Source organism: Larus michahellis, chromosome 5 (genome assembly GCF_964199755.1).
Source record: "Larus michahellis chromosome 5, bLarMic1.1, whole genome shotgun sequence".
Taxonomy (NCBI): Eukaryota; Metazoa; Chordata; class Aves; order Charadriiformes; family Laridae; genus Larus; species Larus michahellis.
In genome coordinates, this window is record NC_133900.1 from 17,581,293 (window position 1) to 17,605,502 (window position 24,210).

At 37.0% G+C, this 24,210-nt stretch overlaps 1 long non-coding RNA gene across 2 annotated transcripts in view; it reads left to right on the forward strand.

Moving 5' to 3' along the window:
- The window catches only part of LOC141743709 (uncharacterized), a 34,451-nt gene extending 10,464 nt beyond the window's left edge, over positions 1 to 23,987 (forward strand). For both annotated transcript variants that reach the window (XR_012587174.1, XR_012587175.1), the window contains exons 2-4: positions 1,620 to 1,820; positions 3,949 to 4,047; positions 23,477 to 23,987. This is a non-coding gene — a long non-coding RNA (uncharacterized LOC141743709). The remainder of the gene's footprint in view (positions 1 to 1,619; positions 1,821 to 3,948; positions 4,048 to 23,476) is intronic.
- The last annotated feature ends 223 nt before the right edge of the window (positions 23,988 to 24,210 follow it).

Genomic DNA, 24,210 nt, shown 5'->3' on the forward strand with positions numbered 1-24,210 from the left:
CATTTTGTCATATTTGCATTAAATGAGTGTGACAGAAATATTAACAGAATTTTTGCCTGAAAAGGAAGTTAAAAAAAGAAGTCAGCATCTGGATTCAAGTAATATAATTAACTGTATTCTCATCACATACAAACTGGTATCACACGATATCATACTATGTCCTAGACTAACCTGTTGCTTAAGAAGATCTTTACCAGAAAGTATCAGTTGGTATGTTTGGGAGTTTTTTGCCTTGGTTTAGGGTTTTGTTATTATTTATTTATTCCAGAAGTCTGTCCTGATTTCTCAGCTCTTAATTCTTTCCCTATGCCCTTTATTCAGATGCTGGTTGCTAAAGGGCATTAATTAAATAACTTTCGCCCACAAGATTTAATGTTGCTGTTTGTCTTTTGACTTTTGAGAGCAGTACCATAAGATTGTTATCAGAACAACCTAATTTTTTCTGCTAGAAAATATCACTTTGAAACAGACGTTTCCCAGGAGGACTTTCATGGCAGTGAAGGTTTGCTTATAAAATAAAGACCATGATAACCCATGGGACTGTGACCCTACTTTTCTCTGGGGAACCAGACCATTAAGTGGGAGTAATTCCCTGTGTGACTCTGTTGGGGGTGCCGTCATCATGCTGCTGATTGGACAAATGTGAAAAACACTTTTTAGAGTGCAAAGCAGAAGGCTGTGTACTCTCAGGCTTGAAAGTGTAGTTACCTCAGGGTTTTACAGGACAGCTGCTGTGTCTCCTTCTCCACAGTACCTGTAAGTGATGCACCCGCCTCTTACCGCCATTTCTGGGGTTTGGGGGCACGGCGACAGGCAAGGGGCTGTTAGCTAGCAGAGAGCAAATGAAGAAAATTATTGCCCCCAGTTTTCCCAGCTCCTCCTTTTTTCATTCTTTCTTCTTAATTTTAAAGCGTGTTCTCTGCTCTGCTGCAAAATTGGTACAATTTGCAGAGATACTGGAGGAAATAGCATTTTACTCTACTCCGTCTGTCAGGGCCTCAGGGCTGCTCCCTGAGGGGGAATGAGGTGGGAGATGAGGCTGTCCCCGGCACCCACTCACCCATGGCTTCCCCCTGTGGTGGGCAGAGACAGGGGCTGGTAATGGGGATCCACAACGGCCCCCAGCCCTGTGAGGGGGTGGGCCAGGCCGGTGGCCCTGCTGGGGACCCCAGGCAGGTAGAAGCAGGGGGAGCCGTGGTGCAGCTGGGCATCCTTATGGCCTGCTGGTGCCCGCGGGGCCCTGAGCTGTCTTTCTGTGTGTCATTGGTAAGTAGGGAAAAGCAGACAAGTAGTCTCATTGTGGTAAAAACAGCAGAAAAGCGAAATGGCAAATAAGGCCTTTTGGCTTACGGTGCTCCATAAAGCCACTGCCCAGCTTTCAGTTCTGGTGGTAGACATCCCTGTGCTGCTATTTAAGCTACCATGCGGACATTTGTCTCTTCTGAAACAGAGTCCTGTTAATTCATGACACTAAGCAGACATTTATCAACCAGCTAGACAACGTGACCTAATCAAACTTTCAGGCTAGCATGGAAAAGTCAGAGTGGAATTTAATTATTCTAAACATTGCACACGGTATGGGTGTTCTTCCTGAAATAATGGAAGTTATTTTTCTTCAGGAAATGAAAAGACACTGGACTCCTTCAGACTTCAGCAGCAATGGATTGAAATAGTGAACATGGTGTCTAGTGATGAACACAGAGTTGTAAGATCTCTTTCTATCTACTGCCTGAACAGAGAAGTGACTATAAAAGTAGAGAAAGGCAAGGAATGTACCAAGGCTCCAAAAGAGAGGTTGCAGTCTCTTTTAGTAATAGTCTGTAAGTATGTTACTTTTCTTTACTTTAAAGCTGTGAATACTTTATTTATATACACATTTTCTTGAAAAAAAATATTTGAATGCTATTTTTCACCTTTCACTTCTGGTTAACACTTGCGGACTTCCCAGATAATTCTGTGTTCACTGAAAGAATTTTTACTATGACCTACATATTATTTTCAGTAAACTTATGAAGCTTTGAAGACTAGAAATTTTAATTATGCTGTTGGTAAGCAAAATTATACAAGGCAAAATTATACAATGCAAACTTCTAGGGAAGCTGCATCAAAACATAAAAAAGGGAAGACCTTAAATAAGTAAAATTTCATAAATAACGGTTTTGTGGGTTTTGTTTTGTTTTCTTTTAAAAAAAAAAAAAACCAACCCTCAAAAAGCCTATCAAGTTGTTAAAAAAAAAAAAAAAATGGGGGCCAAATCAAAATTTCATTTCAAAAAAAAATCAGTTAAGAAGAAAACTGAAAAGAAGTGGGCCCATGCAAACCTCATGAGGTTCAACAAGGCCAAGTCCAAGGTCCTGCACCTGAGTTGGGGCAAACCCTTGTATCAATAGAGGCTAGGAGATGAAGGGAGTGAGAAGGACTTGGAGGTACTGGTGGATGAAAAGCTGGACAGGAGCTGACAATGTGGGCTTGCAGCCCAGAAGGCCAACTGTACCCTGGCCTGCAACACAAAAAGCGTGGCCAGCGGCTCGAGGGAGGTGATTCTGCCCCTCTACTCCGCCCTGGTGAGACCCCACCTGGGGTACTGCATCCAGCTCTGGAGCTCTCAGCACAGGAAAGACATGGACCTGTTGGAGTGTATCCAGGGGAGGGCCACAAAGATGATCAAGAAGGATGGAACAGCTCTCCTGTGAGTACAGGCTGAGAGACTTGGGGTTGTTCAGCCTGGAGAAGAGAAGGGTCCAGGGAGACCTTATAGCGGCCTTTCAGTACTTAAAGAGGACTTACATGAAAGATGGGGACAAACTTTTTAGCAGGGCCTGTTGCGATAGGATGAGAGGTAATGGTTTTAAACTAAAAAAGGATAGATTTAGAATAGATAGAAGGAAGAAATTCTCTACACTGAGGCTGGTGAAACACTGGAACAGATTGCCCAGAGAGATGGTAGATGCCCCATCCCTGGAGACATTCAAGGTCAGGTTGGACGGGGCTCTGAGCAACCTGATCTAGTGGAATATGCCTCTGCTCATTGCAGGGGGGTTAGACCAGTTAGTTAAATTCTTAAGGGAAATATTACTTTTCAACATTTCAGGAGCATAAATGTCTTTGTACCTATTCCTCTGTACCATCGTAATAAGAAGGCGTATTTTAAATTGCAGAAAATGTCCAGGTTTTTTCTTTTTTTTCAAGGAAAAATTATGTTTATGCTTCATGTTAGAATAATGATTGCTATATAATCGAGATTGTCTCAATAGATACTCATGGTTTCTATGACTATTTTCATTACTATATCCCACACCAAAAGTATACAATCTCTTGCATATTAAGCAGCTAATGTGGGACTTCAACATTTACGTACAGAATATTCTTCCTTTTTGTCATTTTACATAAATAAGGAGAAAAATGTATAGGATGGTGCAGGCTGCCACTGTAGTTTCAAAACAAAACGTTATTCACATAAATATTTTGGCTATGACCATGAAATAAAAACATACAAAATAATACAGCGTTTCCAAGAGGAATTGTCCTCAGGCCCATGTGTGAGGCTGAGATAACTCCAGTATTTCTAGCACCTGAAGGTACAAATTAGCTTTGCTTTCTGCTTACCGATTTACCCAATATTTCATACTGCCTAATGGTCACATGAAAATAACTTATGTTTATGCCTGGAATTACAGAAGAGATGATATTTAGAATGAAACTGTACCCTATATGACAGCTTGTTTAAGTAACAAAATTTACTATGCTGAAAAGGTAGATATCTCATAGGAACGCACATCACCAGTGCCTCAAAGTATTGCCAGTGTCAAGCATTTTGTAATGTATCTGCTTTTGAACAGGCTTTCTCTTTGGGTTTGACTGTCTGAACTCTTTTACACCAGGGTTGCCTGCAACTTTAAAACTCCTTCAGTCATACTGCCACATCTCAGTTTTGTTATCTAATTTCAGGGGGTGATATGAAACGAAGCCAAGAGGGAAGATTAATGTCTGTCGTCATCATAATCTGATCCAGTTATTTAGAAGACATCTGTATTCTCTTGGACAGAAGTAAGTGGCATACTAGCAATATATGTCACCAGTTCAGGATAGGCTCTAGAAAGTTTGACTGTACTGGTTTATTTGTAACTTTCATGGTAAAAGCTGTGCTGTTCCATATAAAGCAACTGTTGGACTGCCTAGTCCAGGAGCTCTCATGACTGCCATAATTGCTGATGTAGCAAGACAATATGGGTTAAAAACTCTAATTGATGGGTTTCCCACTTGCTTAAGGACAAGAAATATTTAATTTCAGGGACTGCAACAAGTTTTGCTTGATACTGTATGTCTTTTGTAGAGCCCTCAGCAAGGGTTTTCATTAACATATTTCATGCCTTGTCATAAAAACAAGTATTACATGCTCCTTTCAAAAGCAATTCTCAGTCCTCTGCCTACCATCTTGTTCCAAGAGAAGTCCCTTATGATATTTTTTTCTCTCTCAGCATGAGCACTGCTGGAGATCCAAATGTGCCTGAATGCAATACCTTTGAGTCGCACACCCTGATGTGGCATGACATATTCCCCTGCCTCTACCTCTCTGCATACGAATGACTGCCTTTTTTTTTCCCTCACTGTTAAAGACACGTGCTAACAGTGGCTTCTGTGTACCAGAAGTTGTTGGCTGGCTAGAAGAGTGAGGGGAAGCTCAGTGCACAGTTTTCTCAGTCAGACAATTGCTTTAACCATTTGGCCGTGGTCCAGTAAATTAATTTCAACTAAATGTGTGTTCTCTCTTCCTCTACTTTCCTGAAATGGAGAGGTTCAGGAAACTTGAGGCAAGACCCTTTTCTTACACTTACAACACATTTGCAGAATTATTAATAGGTCTAATTGTCAAACTGGATTCATTTATAATGCTAAAAATTGATGCAGGACATTTAAGCATGTTTTTAATCCCAGGATAACATTAAGATCATTTTCATAAGTAAGACATTTATGCACAGCTGCTAGTGGCTAAAAAGGAAGTCATAAACAAGCTGCTTGCGTATTCTGGCACAAGCAGAATATCTTTGTATTTTGTGAGTATAAGTAGGTTGGTGGCTTGAATTGTTAAAAACATCAGCAGAGTGTAAGCCCACAGTCTTGCATTTTGGAAAATATTTTTGTTATAAGTGGACTGTGAAATTAGTAAAGTAGGGGATTTATGGGATTTTGGGGGACAGGAAGAAAAATATGAAATCGAAGACCTGCTGTGTTAATTGTGCAATGTAGAAAAAGAAGTGTAGAAATGACAGAACAGTCATACTGCATACAAAAGATTTGTTCCAAATTTTATGTAGCTGCATTTATTACTGGTTTGAATATAGTTAGCAAATTACAGAAGGCATTTACCCTCAACAGCATAGCGAACTTTGACAATAAGGAAGACTTTTGGCTCAAAAAAGATGGTATCATGCATGTTTCAGGAAGACAATTAAACAATGTGTTATTTGAGTGTTTTGTAAGGGATTCAGTGCTTGCAATATATAATTGCATATACTTGATAGTCTGCCTATACTTGAAAGTGCCCTAAACTGAAAATAGTGACTTAAGATGCCTTTCGTTTTAGGTAAGATGCATCATCAAGTTACTTGGAGATTTTGAAGTATAGTATATGGGTAGGAAGAAACTTAAATGCCAGAATAGGTCTAGTCTTGATCTTTTAAAGGATTTGGAGGGTAAGGTGTCATCCTTGGAGGGTTGTTTTCTTCTGTGCATTGGGAAGATGTTTGGGATACACTGCAGACATACGTATGTCTTCTAGGACAGGGCAGCTGCCCAAGGGCTAAATCTTGCAAATGCTGCATCATGAATCAAGACAGCCTTAGCTAGTGTGTCCTTTTTGCTATTCTACTGCAAGAACAGATAGCATAAATATAGTTCTAAAATTTGGTATTAATAGCGTAATGTAAGTGACTCAAAAGCCAACAAAAACTGGTGCCTATGGAGATGTTTTTTGTGATACATTTTGCAAGATATTTTTTAATCAACAATATTAAGCATGGAAAATAGGAATAATTGATTGCTACATCTGCAATGAACTCTACACATATGTATCGTTTATGCCACATACTGTATTGCTACATTAACACCAAATGTAGAAGTAGAGCAGGATGGTAAGACAAGCATATAGAACCTCTATTCTGGGATTTATTCCCTTGTCTAACATTTTCTCATTTTTAACATAAGACGTTAAAGATATAAAACAGTCACACATATGATTAATAGCACACTATTTGCCTTTCACAGTGAGATTATTAAAAAAAAATACATAAAACAAAGAACTATATATATTAACCAATGTTAGAAAAATCACCCTCTGGTACTAAACACTTTGACAGACACTTAGGGAAAAAAAAAACCAACATTAGAACTTTGCTCAGTCATCAAAATTGGATGTTTTTATGTCAGTGATACCATCGAAGCAATGGCAAAAGCTAGGCAGGGTTACATTACGATGTGCTTGTGGATAAAGGGGTTTTTGGCTTCATGCCTGACTGTCTCTTTAGGTTGTTCGCCTAATTCTCTCTGACTTTCTAAAGAACATGATTTCAATGTAGTTTTCTCTAACTCTGTGAATTACAGAGCAACCCCTCAGAGTAAGAATATTAGGAAACCCAGGGCCTCAGGATCCATGATTTTAGGAAAACTTAGAAGTCAAGGCTGGATGTTCAGAGTTACTTCATCAAGAATGTGTTTTGTCCTAGGGTAAATGGTTGAAAGCTGCAGTGGTCCTCTGACTTATTTCCTGAAATGAATAAAAACAAAGTCTTAAATATAAAAATTCTGTGGGAAACAACATACTTTCTTCCATGTGAGTTTTACAACACTGTACATGCTAATGAAGAAAAGACCTCTAACTGGAGTATTCCACTTGACTGAACCCTTAGTTATTAATCTAAGTATTGTATTTCTTTAAGTATTCCCTTAATTTATACATGGTCTGTTTCATTTATTTGATTTTTTTTTTTTCTTAGGCTCTCTCCTTTTGTTTGTAAACTATAAACGGGAGAAGCGTGATAGTAGGAGGCAAAAGATCGGTTGCTTAAGGGGAGTTTTGATCAGATGTTTACATGCGCAGTATCGTGTGTCTAAATCTATGTCTACTTAATCCAAACCTGAAGATAAGGTTGTACTCCACATGCAGCCACTGTGTTTCTTTGGCCAGTTTAAAAATCAGGGCATTAAGGTGTCTGCCTCTGGCCACCATGCTGAACAAAATATTCTCAAGGTTTTGATTCTGTAACAGCTCCATCGCTGTGAGACCTATAACATGTCCTTTGATGAATTTTATATTTTGGAATTATTATTGTAATGATTTTCCTACAAGTTTTTGCGTTGTTATTCTAGTCTTTGTTGGGACTACATAAAAAGCATCCAGTGTTTCGTTGCAAGGGCCTGTAAGGGTAAACTGCCATCCTTTTCCCCAGGCAGCTCTTTTCGGATGTACCAAAATGCCCATGGAAGGACAGGCATGACCAAGTGCACATTATTAGTTCTGCTTCTGGCCTGCCTTCATTCAGGTTACTCTCCTTCAACTGTTCTACTCTCAAAAGTCTCATTAAAAGTGCTGGTGTTGGTCATTAGGTTTGTAATGCGACATCTGAGATTAATTCTTGGCACATATGGTACTTGAAAGCTTTTACACATTTTAAGAATATCTGCATTCCTTTTTAAAGTTTTTTTAATAGCTATCACTATCAACATTTTGTGACAAAGAAAAATATGAAAACCCACTATATTGAATGCATCTGGTTTGTTCCTTGTGACAGGTCAAAACCAGCGAAGGGAATTGTCTATGAAAGCTTTTTTTTTTTCTTTCATAAAACAAACAAATAAACAAAGCTTCTTTCTCTGTGAAAGCTTTTCTTCCATAAAAGTTTTTGGAGGAAAGTCATGTTTTTCCTCCTATAGACAGGGTACTAGCACCAGTTTGATCTGTCATAAAAGCAAATAAACAGAGGATTACTTGTTCCTAAAGAAAGATTTCTCTGTCCCTCCAGCTCTTTCAAAATTAGCAACATCTTCCCTGCTCATATGCCAGATCTCTGGGCAGCACTTGCAGCTGCCCTGGAGATGGCACTTCCCAGCATGTAACACTGCTTCACCTACAGTATCCTACGGGATAACAACATCTGGGCTTGGTCCCTAACCTAGAGGGACTGGTTTTCAGAGCCCTCCAAAATGGAAAGGACAATGAAAAAACAGCTTTCTTCAAGTGGCTATTTCCTTTCTTCTCCCTGTTTTGTGGTTTGGGGTTGTTTGGTTTGGTTTTGTTTGGGTTTTTTTTTTGTTTTGTTTTGCATTTTTTTTAACCGGATTAGACATTTTAAAGTATGGCATGCTGTTTTTTACATCACTGGAGACAGTGTTTGTTGAGGTAGCCTGCAGTTACACATGGCATCTCAAGTATCGTTGCAAAATTTTAGCCATCGTGTGTTGATGGGGCTGACCCAGATCCCATACAGTCACCAGCCCCGTTCTGCCACCAGGCCTGGGCAGAACGTGCCTGTCACAGTGCCCTGGGGGCACTGCTGGGCTACAGGGCTGCTTGTGGATGTGCTGCAGCCCCAGCAATGGCCCTCACCTCTGGGCTGAGTCCAGATCCTGGTCCCAGGCCCTCAGCTATGGGGTGGGTAGGCAAGTGGGCTGCCTGGCCCATGGTCCTGCCCCGTGGTGGGCTACATACCTCTGGCCACTATCCCTGGCGTGTCAGCCCTCACCACGCCTGGATAAGTACCTACCTGATGGAGGTACCCTTACTGCTAATGGCCGACGACCTGCCATCACTATCTGAACACAAATTATAGCCATAATTTTAGTAAAACCCTCATAAACAGCAATTTCAGTAGCTGCGTGCATGCATGGAGGCATGAGTAGATGCCATTTGTGTTGTACTAACAATGTTTATTAGCTCTGTTATGTGTTTGAGAATGCACAGTGGGATCCCAAAAACACTCAACATGCGCAATTTGCTGTCCCCATTTTAAATTCTTCATGTCAGTGTCAGTGATTTTTAGTGGCCTCATCCTGCAGCAGTGAAATAATGCCAGAGCTGAACAATTCCTGTACATTAAAATTAAAGTGGCATACTAACATGGTAAGAAAAATATTGCCATTACACCATGCTTTGCATTTTGTTTGAAAAGCTATTTAGACAGAACATTTCCAGAGTCTTCACTCTTTAAGCAAGTGTATTTTTTGGATACGTCTTGAAGACTTCTTTCAAGTCGTGAATCTGGCCTGAGTTTTATGCAGTGTATAGAGGAATTATAGAGGAGATAATAAAGGGTAGGAAGATTATTTTTCAGGAGTCGAGCTTGGTATCTTGCAGGTATCAAAGGGTCAAGGACTGGCCAAAGACACAATGCATTTTTCTACCCGCGCTCTGCATTTCAAAACTCCTTGGTGCCTGGGGACCTGAAGCAGTGGAAAAATGGAGTGCTCATAGACTTAAAGCATCACGTTCCACCCAGTTTCTGCTTTGAGAGCCTAAGGTTATACATAGAAGTTTACTGCAAAAAAAAAATATTTTTTTTACACTATTTTCATCAAGCATCCTATCAGAAGCTTATCATTAGGAAACTGTTCTTTGTTCTAATTCACCAGTGGTAAAAGATGGGTGTGTATTTATGGGGAGATACTGAGGTTGAATAGTGCCCAAGTCCACAAAGGTAAGTGGATGCTAACGCTTCCTTTAACTTATTTTCTCCAATGCTTTTCATGTTTCTGTTTTAAAGCTGTCAGTGATTTAATAGCAACCAGAAAAAAAAAAAAGGAATATCAGTATATAAAATCAAAAGACCTGTCAAAAGTAAAGAACAGAGAAAGTTACAGATTCCTTAGAGCTCGTTGTGGACTTTATTGTACTTGATTTTACTTGAAAGCCATTTAAATTCTATGGTGACTGATGGTAATATAAAATTCAAAGTAATAGGTTAACGTGTTAGATGTTTCCAACTCCAGATAAATTTGGATTAAATGTTTTGTTTCAGGTCTCATTTTTCTCTTAAACAATGGGAAAGAAAAGGCAATCGAAAGTTTTTAATCCCAACTTAAAACTCCTATTAAATTATTTGGTTTTATAATTTCTAATATACCTTCAAAAAGCTGTATTTACTTTATAACAAAATCTTTCTTTGTATTCAAAAAGAAAATTTTTGCAACATAGGTTGTCAAAGTCACCGCTCGTGGTGAAAGCAAAATTGAGCTCCTGGCTCTGGCTGCTAGGCTGAGAGCTGTAGGAGTTAACTCTGTTGATGATAATGAGACTGAGCAGGCAGCAGATGCTCACGTGCCTTTACAATCCAAATCTACCAAAAAAATTCCTCTCTCAGAAAATTTGAGGAATGTCTGGCACCCTGGAGATAGCGACATACTCTGTATGAGCCATATGCCACCTGCTAGAGCCATTGTTAAACAAACCACAGGATTTTACAGCACTACACAAAGTTGCTTACTCACAATGAAACTTTGTCCCACTTCAAATTTTATCATCTTCCCTTAGGACAACTTTTTAAACCACAAGTCATGCTAAGCTGTAAAAATAATGAATCTATTACAAAATATTAAAGAAATTCATGGAGGAATATTTTATAATATGCGCTATTTACAACCATCCATGCATAGAAACATAGTGTTTGCTATGCTGTTATTTTACCTGTAAAAGCTCAAATACTATACACCTATTGTTTCACATTTACAATTTCAACATCTGTTTCCTTAAAGGTTTTGCAGGGGCCTGTTGGTGTTTTCACGCATTAGCATGTTTGATGTGATTCTGAGCCAAAAATCTATTCTATAAAATATGCAAAGTTCTTCATTTACAAAACCTGTAAAATAATACTTCACTGTAAAGAGAAACACTTTTGAGAGCTGCAGAATTTATTGTGCCTATCTGTGATGCTTTGCGTGGTAAAAAATAGAAAAGGGAAAAAAAAAAGCATATTTTTCATCTAGTCTGCAATTTTAGAATAAACAGATAGAGAAAAAAGAAAGCATTGCCCAAAAAGCTCAGAAATACCTGATCCTTTCTGAAAAGAGGAATCTTCAGTTATGAGCTTGGAAGCTCACATCTCAGAGACTAAGTCATTGGAAACTTGGGCAAAAATGCTCTTGAACAATTGGTACATATTCCTGAGCATATGTGTGTTTGTTTTGCAAATACCACAGGAAAAAATATTTGGTGAAGGAAACAAATACCATTCATATGAAGAAGAAAAAATATCTCTTTACGTGTAACAATGCTAATTCCTGTGATTTGAGCTAAGAAACCCTTTCAGTTTCTATTGGGCAAGTGTAACAATACTGAAATAAGCACTCTAGTCCCCATTTAGGGGAGTATTTAGAGAGAATCCAAGAATGATCTGGAGAATAAAAAAGCTAATATAGAACTTAACAGGTTGCAATAAAGAAGCTTCACGTGGCTTCAGATGGCTTCAGATGATCCAATGGCCCAATTAGATTCAGAGGTAGAAAGGGTTTGAATCCGAGAACTGTGTGGAAAAGGCCCATTGAAAAAACACGAGAAAATGTCATCATTCAGAATCACCATGGGAGTCTGAGACTGAAAATTCGGCTTTGCTTCCAAATGGCTGAAAGTTCCTAATAGCCTGACACATTGAATATTCCTGTCACTCAGAAGCTGAATGTGGCCTCATGGCTTTGGTTTGTCTATTTTATTTTTTGTTTTATTTTTTGTTTCATTTATTATTTATTAATTTATTTTTATTTTATTTTTTTTTATTTAAATACGGGAAGGCAGGAGGCAGGTATGGTTTAGTGCTATAGGCAGTTTAGCATTAGTGGGGAATTCATAAAGTCTTTTAAGTCTTTTGAAGGACTAAAATACATATAACTCTTTATTTAAAATTTAAAGCTTCAGCCAATTCTGAGTTCCCTTAAGTAAAAGAAATGACAAAATATTTTGTGATGCAACCACTGTAATTCTTTCCTCAAAGAGTCATAAAGCTCAGGTGTAGCACTTGGTAAATACAGACATTTAATTTCTCTTCATTTCCCTTACTTAGTTTGCTGTATTAATCTCCCTTTCTACAGCTGAGGTGCTGAAATTTGTTGGAATGTATTTTGCAGGAGTTTTTGCCCTGGAATAACTTGTTCAGATTCATTTCAGTAGGAAAAGATTGAGGCTTACATATTTTAGAGTTTTAGCTCCAGCATGAAATACAACCTGTTTGTTTTATAGATATGTTCAGGTTTTTTTAGTGATGAGCAGAGAGAAAATAGGGAAAAAAAAGTACTTGTTTATCTCTGGATTCATTCTAATTTTAAATACTCTCTCAACTTACTACACAAACATTGTAAGAAGCTCCAGCCTTTGCAAGAAGGCGGGTTTTTTTTTCTCTGTGTATGTTTTTTTGGCTTTGGGTTGTTTTTTTTTTTGTGAATAAAAAAGATTCCAATTTTTCTGTTAGGTAAGATTATTTTGAAAAATGCAGAAGTAGAAAAATAATTATTGTTAGTACTGACTGTTTCTGAAACATATATTCATGACTGTTACCAACTTCATCTTCAGTTGCACAGTTCAGCAAAACTGTAACTAAGAATCACTGGAAATATACCGTAAAGCTTATACCCAGGAAGCACAACATTGTCAGAAATATGCGTGGATATTTTTTTAACATATTTATGCTGGCAATTATAAGATACTATAATAATAATCCTAACCATTATTACAAGCAGGTACAATGCAGTCTTTCAGTAGATTAGTTAGGGGGAAAACTCCACTTATTAGTTTTAAGATAAAGTTGATGTGGTTTTGAAAAAGTTTACACAGTGCATTACCTGAGATAATAAGGTACTGCTCGTTAAGAGACAGAAAGCTCCTGCTAATCCTGTATTTCTAAATACACTTGTATTTCTTTGTACTCATTCTCTGATTATGCTAAATAGCGACTATAAAGAATGCGTTTTGCCTTTTGAGTTTTGAGGTAGCTGCTGCTCCAGAAGCTTATCATATTCACTTCAGAACATGCAAAGTGATATACATAGCACAGAACTGCAAATCCTATATGTGCACTATTTGGAAAGCAGTGAGTGCTTCTATCCTTAAAAAATCTTGAGAGACCCATTTTCTAAGGTTTGCTCAGCTGCAAGACAGACAGATAGGTGCTGACACCAGCTCTCTAGTTTTACTCTAATGGAGATGTTCCACTCTGCAAAGCATCATTATTGCCTCCATTATATCTTTTCACCTTATACCTACTGTGCAGAATGACTGATTCAGGAAAATTGAACTGTTGCACGAACAAGAAAATTTTTCACTTGTTACCTTCACATCTGCTCATTCACTATAATACCTACACTAAAGAATGTAGAGTTACGATTGCAACTTATCTTTGGGATTCTGTACTGATCTGGGTTGGTATTTTATTCTGAATGTTTATTCCACTATGCAGAAAACTATTTCTGACCTCATTTCAGAAAGCTGAGATTCAGCACATTGGGTCTCGTCAAGTGGCAACAAGTCACTCCAGTTCCTTCAAATCCTTGGTTAGCAGGGTAGCCTTGTAAATTATTTTCCTCCCATTTTCTTTTCTTTCTTCTCTCTCACATTCACAAGATCCTCCCATGCTGCTGCTGTTCTAATGCATACCCTCTGATTCTCAACTATGGTATTCAGACCCTCCTTTTGGAGGTCCACATGGGACTAAATAAGACAAGTATAATAAAGGTGTTTATTAAGCATGGTCTTTTAAATAGAAGTGCCAAACATTTTTTTAAATTAGGTTTTATAACATCTGGACACTGACCATTCCTTTGCCTGTGATAAATCTCTTCACCTTACTTCTGGAGTGTGTGAACTGTAATAAAATATTAAATATTGAATGTTATATTTCCTTATAGTATTCTAAAAGATTTCATATAAGTAAAACCACAGAAGATGGTTATTAAAATGTCTCAACTTTTGGGTGTGATTTCAGTAATTTCTCCTTGATTTATATCTTTTTATCTTAATACGCTGAGTTATTCATTCCTTCAGAAGCTGACAATGAAATCAATATCAATAATTTTTTTCTTTTGGTTGAAACTATGACAGCATAAAAGCTGTTTAAATCAATTGTGCTTTTTTAACTTTTTCTTCCATTTGCAATTATGACAGTGATAGATATTTACTTTTTTAGGCAAAGGCATTGTGAGGGGACATTTATCACAGCTTTAAGAAAAGTTCTGAGTGATAGAATAGAATTGTATTACCTTTGAGACGTCTCTTCAGGTGGCTACTAATTCCCTTTTTTATTTTCTTGATCTTTGCAAAGTTTCACCAAGAATACTGAATAGATAATATTGCTTCAGAATGTTAAGAAGGTACAACTGATAGATGCAGCTTTCAAAAGTCCCCATTTGTCATGTCAGCTTTTCTTGTTTGCATTTTGAATTGCAGGATCAGTAACTGAAAAGTGCCAGAAAAAATAATATTCATAGCACAGTTATAATTTATTATTATTTTTTTAATATCAGGTAATAACTGACTAGGAGACTCTCTGCTATCTTGCAGGCCTACCTCTATTTCTGCCTTGTAAATGGAGTCCGGTTCAACTTACTAAAAAGAATGTTTATGTATTTTATTTCTTCTGAAGTAAGAAGACTAATTAATTAAATTCTAAGTCATAATCTGTATAATAGCCCTTAACAGCTTAATAATTTAAGGTTTAAGAATGGGCAATTGAGTCTAGCTAGTCAACGTGTTTGTTGCGGCTGTCGTAACACATCCCCTAAGTGACAGATATAGCACAAGTTCTCTGGCTTTCTTGCTCATTGGCAGACTGTCTGCCTAGGAACTGGGAAAACAGCGAGACAGAGAATGCTTGCTATTAGATTTCATAGGGCATCATGCAGCAAATAAAAAGTGTCAAATTCTGTTCTACTTTACAGAAACTGTAGAATGTTACCCAAGAAGACATAATGAATCAGCGTACATGTGTATAGATTGAGTAGGGGAGAGAGATGAAAGTACTGAAAGAGGTTTAATTAGATGTTCAAACACACCTAAGCTGATGTGAAATCATATAGTTTCTAATTTTATGTTAAGAGAGTAATACTTCTTTATAAAACTATAAAATAAAGAAAAAAAATTTAAAAATTTCATCATTCTGGTCCTAGTTAGCTACTTCATAAAATTATCTTTTCTTTTTTTTTTTTTTTTACAGATTGATAATCTTTTATTTTGTTGTAATCGTGATTTTCGTCATAGATTATAGTTATAAATATATGCCATTCTTAAGTTAGAATGGGTTGTCTGAGTCTCTTGTCTGAATTGTAAGTAGCCATTTCAGCTGCTTCAGCTATTTCACAGATAGACAGGGTATATCATCCACAGAACATCATGACTGTTCTCTTTCACTGCAGATCTTGGCTTCCACAAAAGTTGCAGTAAAAGCGTGTTGAAAGTGTCTGGATACCTATTTGCAAAGATAATGAATTCTTACTGACCTCAAAATACTATTTTCAGTAAAAAGAATTGAAGAGTAATGTTTTTACTGATAAAGATAAGAAGAAGCGCAAAAAGTTCAGTTTGCATATTGCAATGATTAATGCTTGCAACATCATTTTAATTATTTTAGACAAAACCATGAGTTGATGAAGAGGAAAGATTTTGTTCTGTCATCATTGTGCTCCAATGATCATGATTTTAAATTTAAAATTGCTGTACTATTTTTTAAACCTACTTATGCTGTTTATTTTAAACATAAAGTATAATTATGTTTCTCGATAATATTACTCCAGAAAGAACAACTAGAGTGATAAGAGGAAGACTGACAGGAAAAAATGTGTCAGTCTTACAGACTGTATGTACTTCATAATTGAGGGAAAAAAAGGGTTTGCAGGAAGCACAAGGAAAGCTTAAGGAAACATGACTTCTCTACAATCTTTAAAAAAAAAAATCTTTGTAAGTATCGCTGAAAGTAGGCAAATGCTCCTAGAAAAATTATCTAAGAAATTGCTATTCACCTTCAGACAGAGCTATACATACATGATTTTGGTTCAAGGTTTAAAGATAAAACAAAGTTGGAAGTTCTTGGTAGTGCAGGAATTCAAAGGCATAAAAAACTTTTATACAGTATGACCCCACATAGTTGATGCTAACCAGCTCATTTTTACTGGTTGCTGCCATCATTACAGCACTGTTCAGCTAATAAACTAACAGTATTTGGCTTCAGAAGTGTATTCCCAGTGGATAAACTGGGGCAGAGCAGGGAGACTAAGGTCCTCAGGACTAATCCTAGCCACAAGAGAATTAAAATTTCTTATGTCAGAAGGTATGCTATGGTTCCTTTTACTATGGAGGTAGATCTACAAAACAGTATTTCCAGTGAAATGTTAGTATTTAAAAAATGAGAGTTCCAGCCTTTTTGTATCCTCCTGAAAACATAATTTGAAACATACTTTGTACAAACAAATGTACTTTGACCTGATTTTAAACTGCTTAGGTCTTGCAAGGACTGTAATATGCTTTCTCCCTTGCAGTTTTATGTGCACACAAACATAAAGACATATCTAAAGAAACTCTGGTGCTGCTCAAAAGAAGCACTGAGACCCACAATTGGGCAGAGCTAGACAAACAGCTTTTTTCTGCCACAAGGGCATATTGCTGGCTCATGTCCACTTGATACATCAGCCTTTGGATTAAATGCTCATTTTTCCTTGTTCTGGCTGATATGGTTCTGCATAAAATATAGAAGGGGCAAAAGAGTTCAGCTGACTAAGCAGAGCAGTAAGCAGTTACTGTGGGAACTAGCATTGCTAAACCAGGTTTGTGTGGGTATTTTAAGAAAGCTTTTACAATTGATGGTGAAATACAGATCGATAGGGGATTTGAAACTGGAAAACTTTTAAAGGATGCTGTTAACAAGTTAATATCATGTGATCCTTTCATTTAGTCTTTTCCTGCTCACCAGAAGATTACATGGTGTTGCAGAAGATCAGTCCTAAAGCTGACATTTTGATTTCTAACCTCTCCTTCTGTCCATTGTTCCCATATCAAATATGATCCATTATGCCATAAAAGACAGGTCTAGATTTCACAAACAGGACCAAACTTAAAAGTTAGCTTCAAATGCAAAGGGCAGTTATGTGTCGGAGTTTGCATAGACAGCTGACTTCCTCCACATATCTAATACATGCCATTTTCATCACCAAAAGTCAAAAGATTAATTGGATTGTGAAATGAAAAACTGGAAAGTTAGGAGATGCCAGATTTAATTTAAAATCTGCTACCACCCCGCATATGCTTTATGTTGTTTACAATAGGACACCATAAGCATATCTTCGATGTTGTCACTGCACCATGTGGGTGCTGGTTTCACTGCTGGATGTCTGAGCTCCAGCTGCTACAGCAGTAAATGGCCTATGATCTCCTTACTGATTGTTCTGACATGGGGGGTACATTTTTGCTGAACATCACGTACAAGAAAAGGAATACGACAAATTTTAATGTCAGGAAATGCTGGTCAGAAAAGGTGTTTCTGTAGCCTGAAGGCATTCCCAGCTGCCACTACTTGCTACCAACAGCAGAGTTCTTAAAGCTTTTCCGGCAAAGAGGGTAATCTTTCCTAAAGGAAAGTAGCAGGCAAATTACATCAAAGGATCACAGCCTAGGCTCCTGGTATGTTTTGGAATATTATCTAGTGGAATCATAAGTTGGAGTTGCTACAAAATGAGTATCGGTGTTAAGAGGACATGATTTCAGATCACAGAAAGCCTGGATTAAAACTGGTTTGTCAGATATCAAATCAGCTGTCAGGTGGCAGTCATGACAAAATATCACCCAAACCATGAAGTAATATTTCATTAACATTCATGCTTGTTCATATCTGTACCTTAATGAATATCTGAGTGCCTTTGTTTTAGACTGATTTAATAGCAGTATTCTTGGTAAATAATGCATACAACTTCTATTTACTGAGCAAACATGAAATGGTGTAGAAGTATGCAGTAACAAATAACTGTCTATATCATATAATACATTTCATAGGAATTTGTCTTCTCGTAAGCATACAGGAAAAGCTTAGAATTTCAACGCTCAAGGTAAAAATATCACAGTATGTTATTAACCCTATTAATAGCCGATGAACTATTCATGAATTTGAAGCTAGAAAACAACTAGAGAGGAGTAGTAATGCTAATTTCTTTATATTGAGAAATAAGCATTTCTCTGGAGAAAAGTCTTACCCAATAAGGACATGATCAATAAAAGCAAGGAAGCCTATTTTTCTGTTTATTGTTATGGTCCCAATTACCCACCGTTCCCCTCCTCATGTTCCTTTTTTGGATGTCTGGGCAAGCACATACTTTGTGTCGTTCACAGCTATGCAAATATTGACTTGCTAATTAGTTCAAGCATACAGAAATGAAATGTAAGACCAATTTAGAACGTGTTTTTGTATTTGTCTGCCAAATTACAGTTTTTACGTCTAATGAACATGCATTCTGCTATCCTACAAGTTAACCTTGTAAAAGGGCAGTTTCTCTGAGTTGCTGAGTTGTGCTGTCTTCTTTTCTTTTTTTTTTTTTTTTTTTTAAAATTTTCCTTTTCTGAAGGTCAAGGGTGAAATGCACACACAGTCTTTTCAGATCACTTTGATTACAGCTTATCAGTGAGACCTGAGAATGCTGAGTGGCTTTAAAGAGGCCTCTTCATCTGGTATCCACCCTTTTTACTTACCTTCAGTTTGAAAGACCAGCTGGCAATTTCGCCCAGGACAGCCTAAGAAAGGACATCAGAAAATAATACTCTGTAACATCAGGTTGTAGTGCACACTCCAATTTTCTTAAATTTTTATATGTTTTAATAATCAAGCCTATTTTTACTGTTTTTCTTTCTGGTGGAATATTGAAACTATAGAAAGAGATCTCAAATGCCATTTTAAAGGAAACATATCATAGGTAAACACACTTTTAGATAAAGGAACTTTTTTCCTTTTCTGTGGTAGAACTTTTTACTTAAGTAGTTTGTGTTTCTTACAGATTTATGATTTGATTGCATAGCTTGACGATTGATAGACATATATCATTTACCAGTACTGCTTTTCAAAATGGCTTGTGTGTAGTAACTTGTTGATGAGACTGTTTTGTTAACTAACCAGCTATAAGGTTTAGCTTTTCAGTGTACTTTGGTGATGTAGCTCCATTTTTTAAGGCTTGGTTTTCATTTTTGCAGACTGATTTCTTTATTTAAGCTTTTGACTCCGAGTTATTTAAAAAGCAACTAGACTATTTTAGTAGTTCAATTTTCAAATGCTTCTCTTTGACAGTATCACATACGAACTGATTAAGAGGCTAGTCTGAAGTATTTGGCTGGTGCTATTTTACATAATTTGTTAATTGAGATATATATATTTAAGCTGAAGACTTTGGCATTTCAGTAGTCATGCATCTAGGAAAACAATTTATGAATCGAGACTCAAGTATTTCTTGAGTGAAACTCCTTTTGTATAATGATTATATGTTGTGTTAAGAAGTGTTCAGAAAATGTAGCAGTGCAGTTTAATAACACAATAAAATACACAAAATGACACTTTGTAAAAGTAAATTTTATAAATTAATTTTCCTATATTAATACAATTTTAGAAACAGGCAGAGCACAGAGGCTGTGTGATAAAAGAATGACAGGACACTTGTTGTTCCTGGGGAGGCAGGTAAGATTTCATTGTATTGAAGCATATTGCCCAAACCTGGAGCCAAGGAAACTAAATGTAAAGAAATAATTTTCTCCAAACAGCTAGTTACTGGAGTTCTTTCTTCCTTTGTCCTCCTTGGTTTTTAAAATATTTATGTATTTATTGTCTTCATGACTTCTCTAACACCTCTCTGATTTGGCTATCAAGATAGTATGGAAGACAGTGGCAAAGGCCACACTATTGTCATGGTAAACACTGTATATGTTGCATGCCCCTTATCTGCAAAACCACTTGTCTCATCACAGGGGTCAGGCAACATTTGACCTTGGTAAATCCATGTTGGCTGTTCTGAACGATCATTTCATCCTGCGTGTGCTTGGAAATGACTTACATTTGCCCTGTAAATATCCAGGGGACTAACGTGAGGCTGATCCACTCGTAGATCCCCAAATCCTCTTTTTTGCCCTTCTCCACGATGGACATAATGTTTGCCCTTCCCCCATCCTCAGGAATCCCCATCGCCATGACCTTTCAAAAATGATGGAGAAAAGCGTGACAATAGCATTGGCCAGCTCTCCTGACACATTCAGATGCATCCCATCTGGTCCCATGGGCTCATGTATTTTACATTACCTCTGATGTTATCTGATGCAACATCCCTCGTACACAATTATTGTGCTTTAAGGGGCTGGATTTTCACAAGGCTACAGCAAATATTTTTCTCTAAATAGGTGATAGCACCTTACTAGCTCTTCAGTTTTAGAAGAAGTATACGGTAATTTTGTTTTGAATATATGTAGAATGATGTCATATAATGATATCATTTATACCAGTGGTTGTTGGCATGTTATGTGATGGTCTGGTATTGTGGTTGAGTTTGGAATGAAATTTATCAATAGAAGGTATGTCCTGATTGCTTTCTGCTTCTTTTACTGAGTGATGAACTGGCAGTAGTTCTAAATTCAGTGAAAATGTGAGGCGTTATAGGTGTACAGGCTATGCTGTGGAAATTGGTTTTCAATTCTTTGTCTTTTCGTCATTATTTGTTAAAACTGCTACCACTCAGTTCCAAATAAATCTTTATTCTCTAGGAGTATTTGTAAGAGCTATAGATTCATTCATTTTGCATATTGTATATATAATTATATATGGATACAGAGCATTTTTAGGATTAACACTCTCTATTTTTTGTTTTGTTTTGATACAAATGTTGTGACTGAGCCTTCTCTCTGCAGTTAGGTAGTTATGGTCATATATAGCTATATGCCCCATCTGCAGTAGGCACAGTATTGAATACAGTAACGAGATAAACTTGTGGAAAGCTGTTTTTATGAAAAGTGCACTTAAAAAAGTATAAAGTCAGACTGAACATTGTGTGCAGTGGACTAGAGGTAACTGAGATGTAAAGCAAACCAACTAGTGGCACAGAATGGCTATGCCAAGCCATGTGCAGGAAGATGAGCTGTGGGGAGATTAGTTTAATGTAAACTTTTTTCTTAGCTGCTAGGTTTGATACCTTTTTCGCTTTATAATTCCTGGGGTTTTTTAGAAGTTTAAATATTTTTGATTCTGATGTTCTGGAAAGCCCTAAGTACCACCAAAAAATTCTATCTCTTATTATTATGAAACCTTTATAAACATATCTAAAAATTTTCTTAGGTGTTATACAATAATATTTTCAGTGTAACTACAGGAAATTCCTAGATAAAAGCTCTAGTAAGTATTAAGTATACCACAAATTTGGCTTACATTGGTGTACGTAGCTTTTATGATTACAGAGTTGAAGAATGTAGACTACTTGTGCATCTTTAAAAACAAAGTTTACATACACTGTAAATTACATTTTGTTTAAGTATTTTTGAGATTTTTCTTTATATCAGGCACCACTTGCACAATAGCGTGCCTTTCGATACTGCGAGAAAAGAGGAATCTGATTCCCTTAATCTTTCCAGTTCGATACCAGATTTGCAGAATGCATACATGAATTATTTATTCACAAAAGAATTCTGATTTATCTTGGTGGGACGTTTCAGGATGTCAGAGAAGGCCATAGGGGACTGATACACAGCAATTGTGATTTTTTTTAAAGTAATGTGCCAGGATATGTAGAGATAGGGCAAATACTGAAATGGTAGTACAATCACAAGAGGCATATTGCAAATGGGAAATACGACATTAAACTGGCCCGAATAATTTGAGTGCAAAGTGAATGATAGTATCATCTGGTATCTTGATAGTAAAGATGCAATAATTCAGCACTGGCTGCACTGTGCTTACTGATAACATTTCAAATCAGATACTGTGTGGCATTTAAGTATCTACTGGCAGGGATTTTCCATCAAGGAATGAAGACAAGCAGAGAAAATCTATAGAAATCTTACACTGATATAATGGAACTATTCAGCACAAGTGTTCTATAGATTTTTCTATAAAAAAGCATTTATATTCTATTTTTCTTATACCCATATTTTAAATGTCCCCATTTCATGTTCTCAAAAAATAAAGAGTTTTAATATCTGAAACACGTTGGCATATACTACTTGAAGTATACAGGACTTTTATATATGCAGCCCCTCAGAGTCATCATTGAGATTGGGAAAGAGAAGAATATATAATGATTTCGGTGCAATTGTGGTTGACAGCAATACTTCTTTAGATATTACAGCAACCTACCTGGATTGCTATTGTAGCTAGGTAAAGGTGCTTAGTATAAACATACCACAGTTTCCAGCCAATGAAATATTAAGTAAATGATAATGTGAACACAATATTAAAGTATCATATATCTCAAATACTACACTCCTTGTCAAATGCTCATTGTGACAGGGTTAAGTACACATTTATGGGAAAGGAGCCTGGGGGTTAGTTGCCATATCAGTGCCAGCTGGGGTGGTCTGTGCTCACTGTTAAATCACATTGACTACTTGATTTTCTGAAGCACCTGGCTTTTGAAAGATGTCTGGCGTATTGTCATAGGTAAGAGGCGTACAGCTTACATAAAAATTGTTGTTGACAAGTAAACAGTCAATGTTGTCACTGATTTATTATCTCAAATAATATAAAAACTTAGAACTTTGAAAGACGGGTTTTCTCACAAGTAAAATCTGTTCTATCGTACTTCAAAATTGCAAATTTTGAAGCACCAAGTTCTCCTTTAGGCAAATGATTTTTGTGTAATTCATTTAATGTAAGTTAGAAGACTAGCTCATTTATTGATTATTAAAGCTGTCATTGAGTCCAGGATGGAGATCCAGAAAGGTCTGTGCAAAAGACATGAGTGACTGAAGCTGGAAATCAGGATGGAATGACGGGGACATCCAAGGAAGGGAAATTGAAAAGAATTGGAGAGAGAGGAAAAGCCAGAATCTGTACTTTCATTCATATAAATGCATCTATCTACCTTATAGGTACATTCAAGTCTCTGATCATTTTCACTAAAATAATTTCTTAACCTTCCAGCTTTAAGGGATGTGTAAAAAATGCTGTGGAAATGTAGACACAATGGAGTTAGTCTTCCCATTAGAGAATTCTTTATTAGGGAGGATAAGTGTTTTTACTGAAAGCTTTCAGGCTACAGAGTTCTTGTCATGAAGTTTTGTTATCTTCCATCCACATTTAGTTACAGGTAAGTATCTGTATGAGAAGTAATCCATTTGTAAATTTTCTGGACTTTAACTGTGCTGCTGGAATCAGTAGATACAAGTCTTGGTTGTTTTGGGTGGGGTTTTCTTGTTTGTTTTTTAACAGTGTGAAAAGTAGAAATAGAAAACAGAAGCACAGAAAAGCAAGTTATGTATGTTATCTTTTTCTTTTTTTTTGAGATTTTCTGCTTTTTAAAACATACTTGGCATGACAGAGAATGTGGAAAACAGAAAGGGGAAGAAAGGAAGAGCTGATATGTATTTGGATTTTACTGAATTTGTTAAGCTTTCAGCCCAAAGAAAAATCCTGTTGGCAGGTTAGTTTGAGAAAATTGTACTTCAGTACTAAACATAATGCTTTTATAGGTCCACTGCTTAATCTTTTTTTTTTTTTTTTGTGCATGCTTGTGCCTGAGGCTTTCTCCTCTTTATCTCATCCCTGATAGAACTGTCAAGACTGATCAAGTTTCCTAAACACACGTGAAAATTGACTTGCTCTCAGTTCCACCACTATTGCCTTTCAATACTTATGTATTGTCTCTTTGCTCGGTTACAAGTCCTCTGTCTTCATGGCAGGTTTTGTAAATCCAAGTTGAGTACACCAATACTAGCAAAGAGTATCATCATTCATTCAAGCTTGTTTAGTCAGTTCGAGAGGCCATCTGCATAAGCTGTGGAGCTTAACTCTCGATCATGCGATGTCACGCCCTCCAGCTCATCTCTCCTTGTGTCCAGTTTCAGAGCATGATGGAAAGTGACACTGATTCCGTGTCCCTTTGTGTTACACCAAACCCTGACTTGAACCAGCTGCTTGATTTTCCAGCAATGCTGTGGTGTGGAAAGATTCTTCCTGTGTCGCTTTTACAATTGTAACTTAGGTAAATTGTTGGTCTCCCCCAACTCCAGTACAGAGG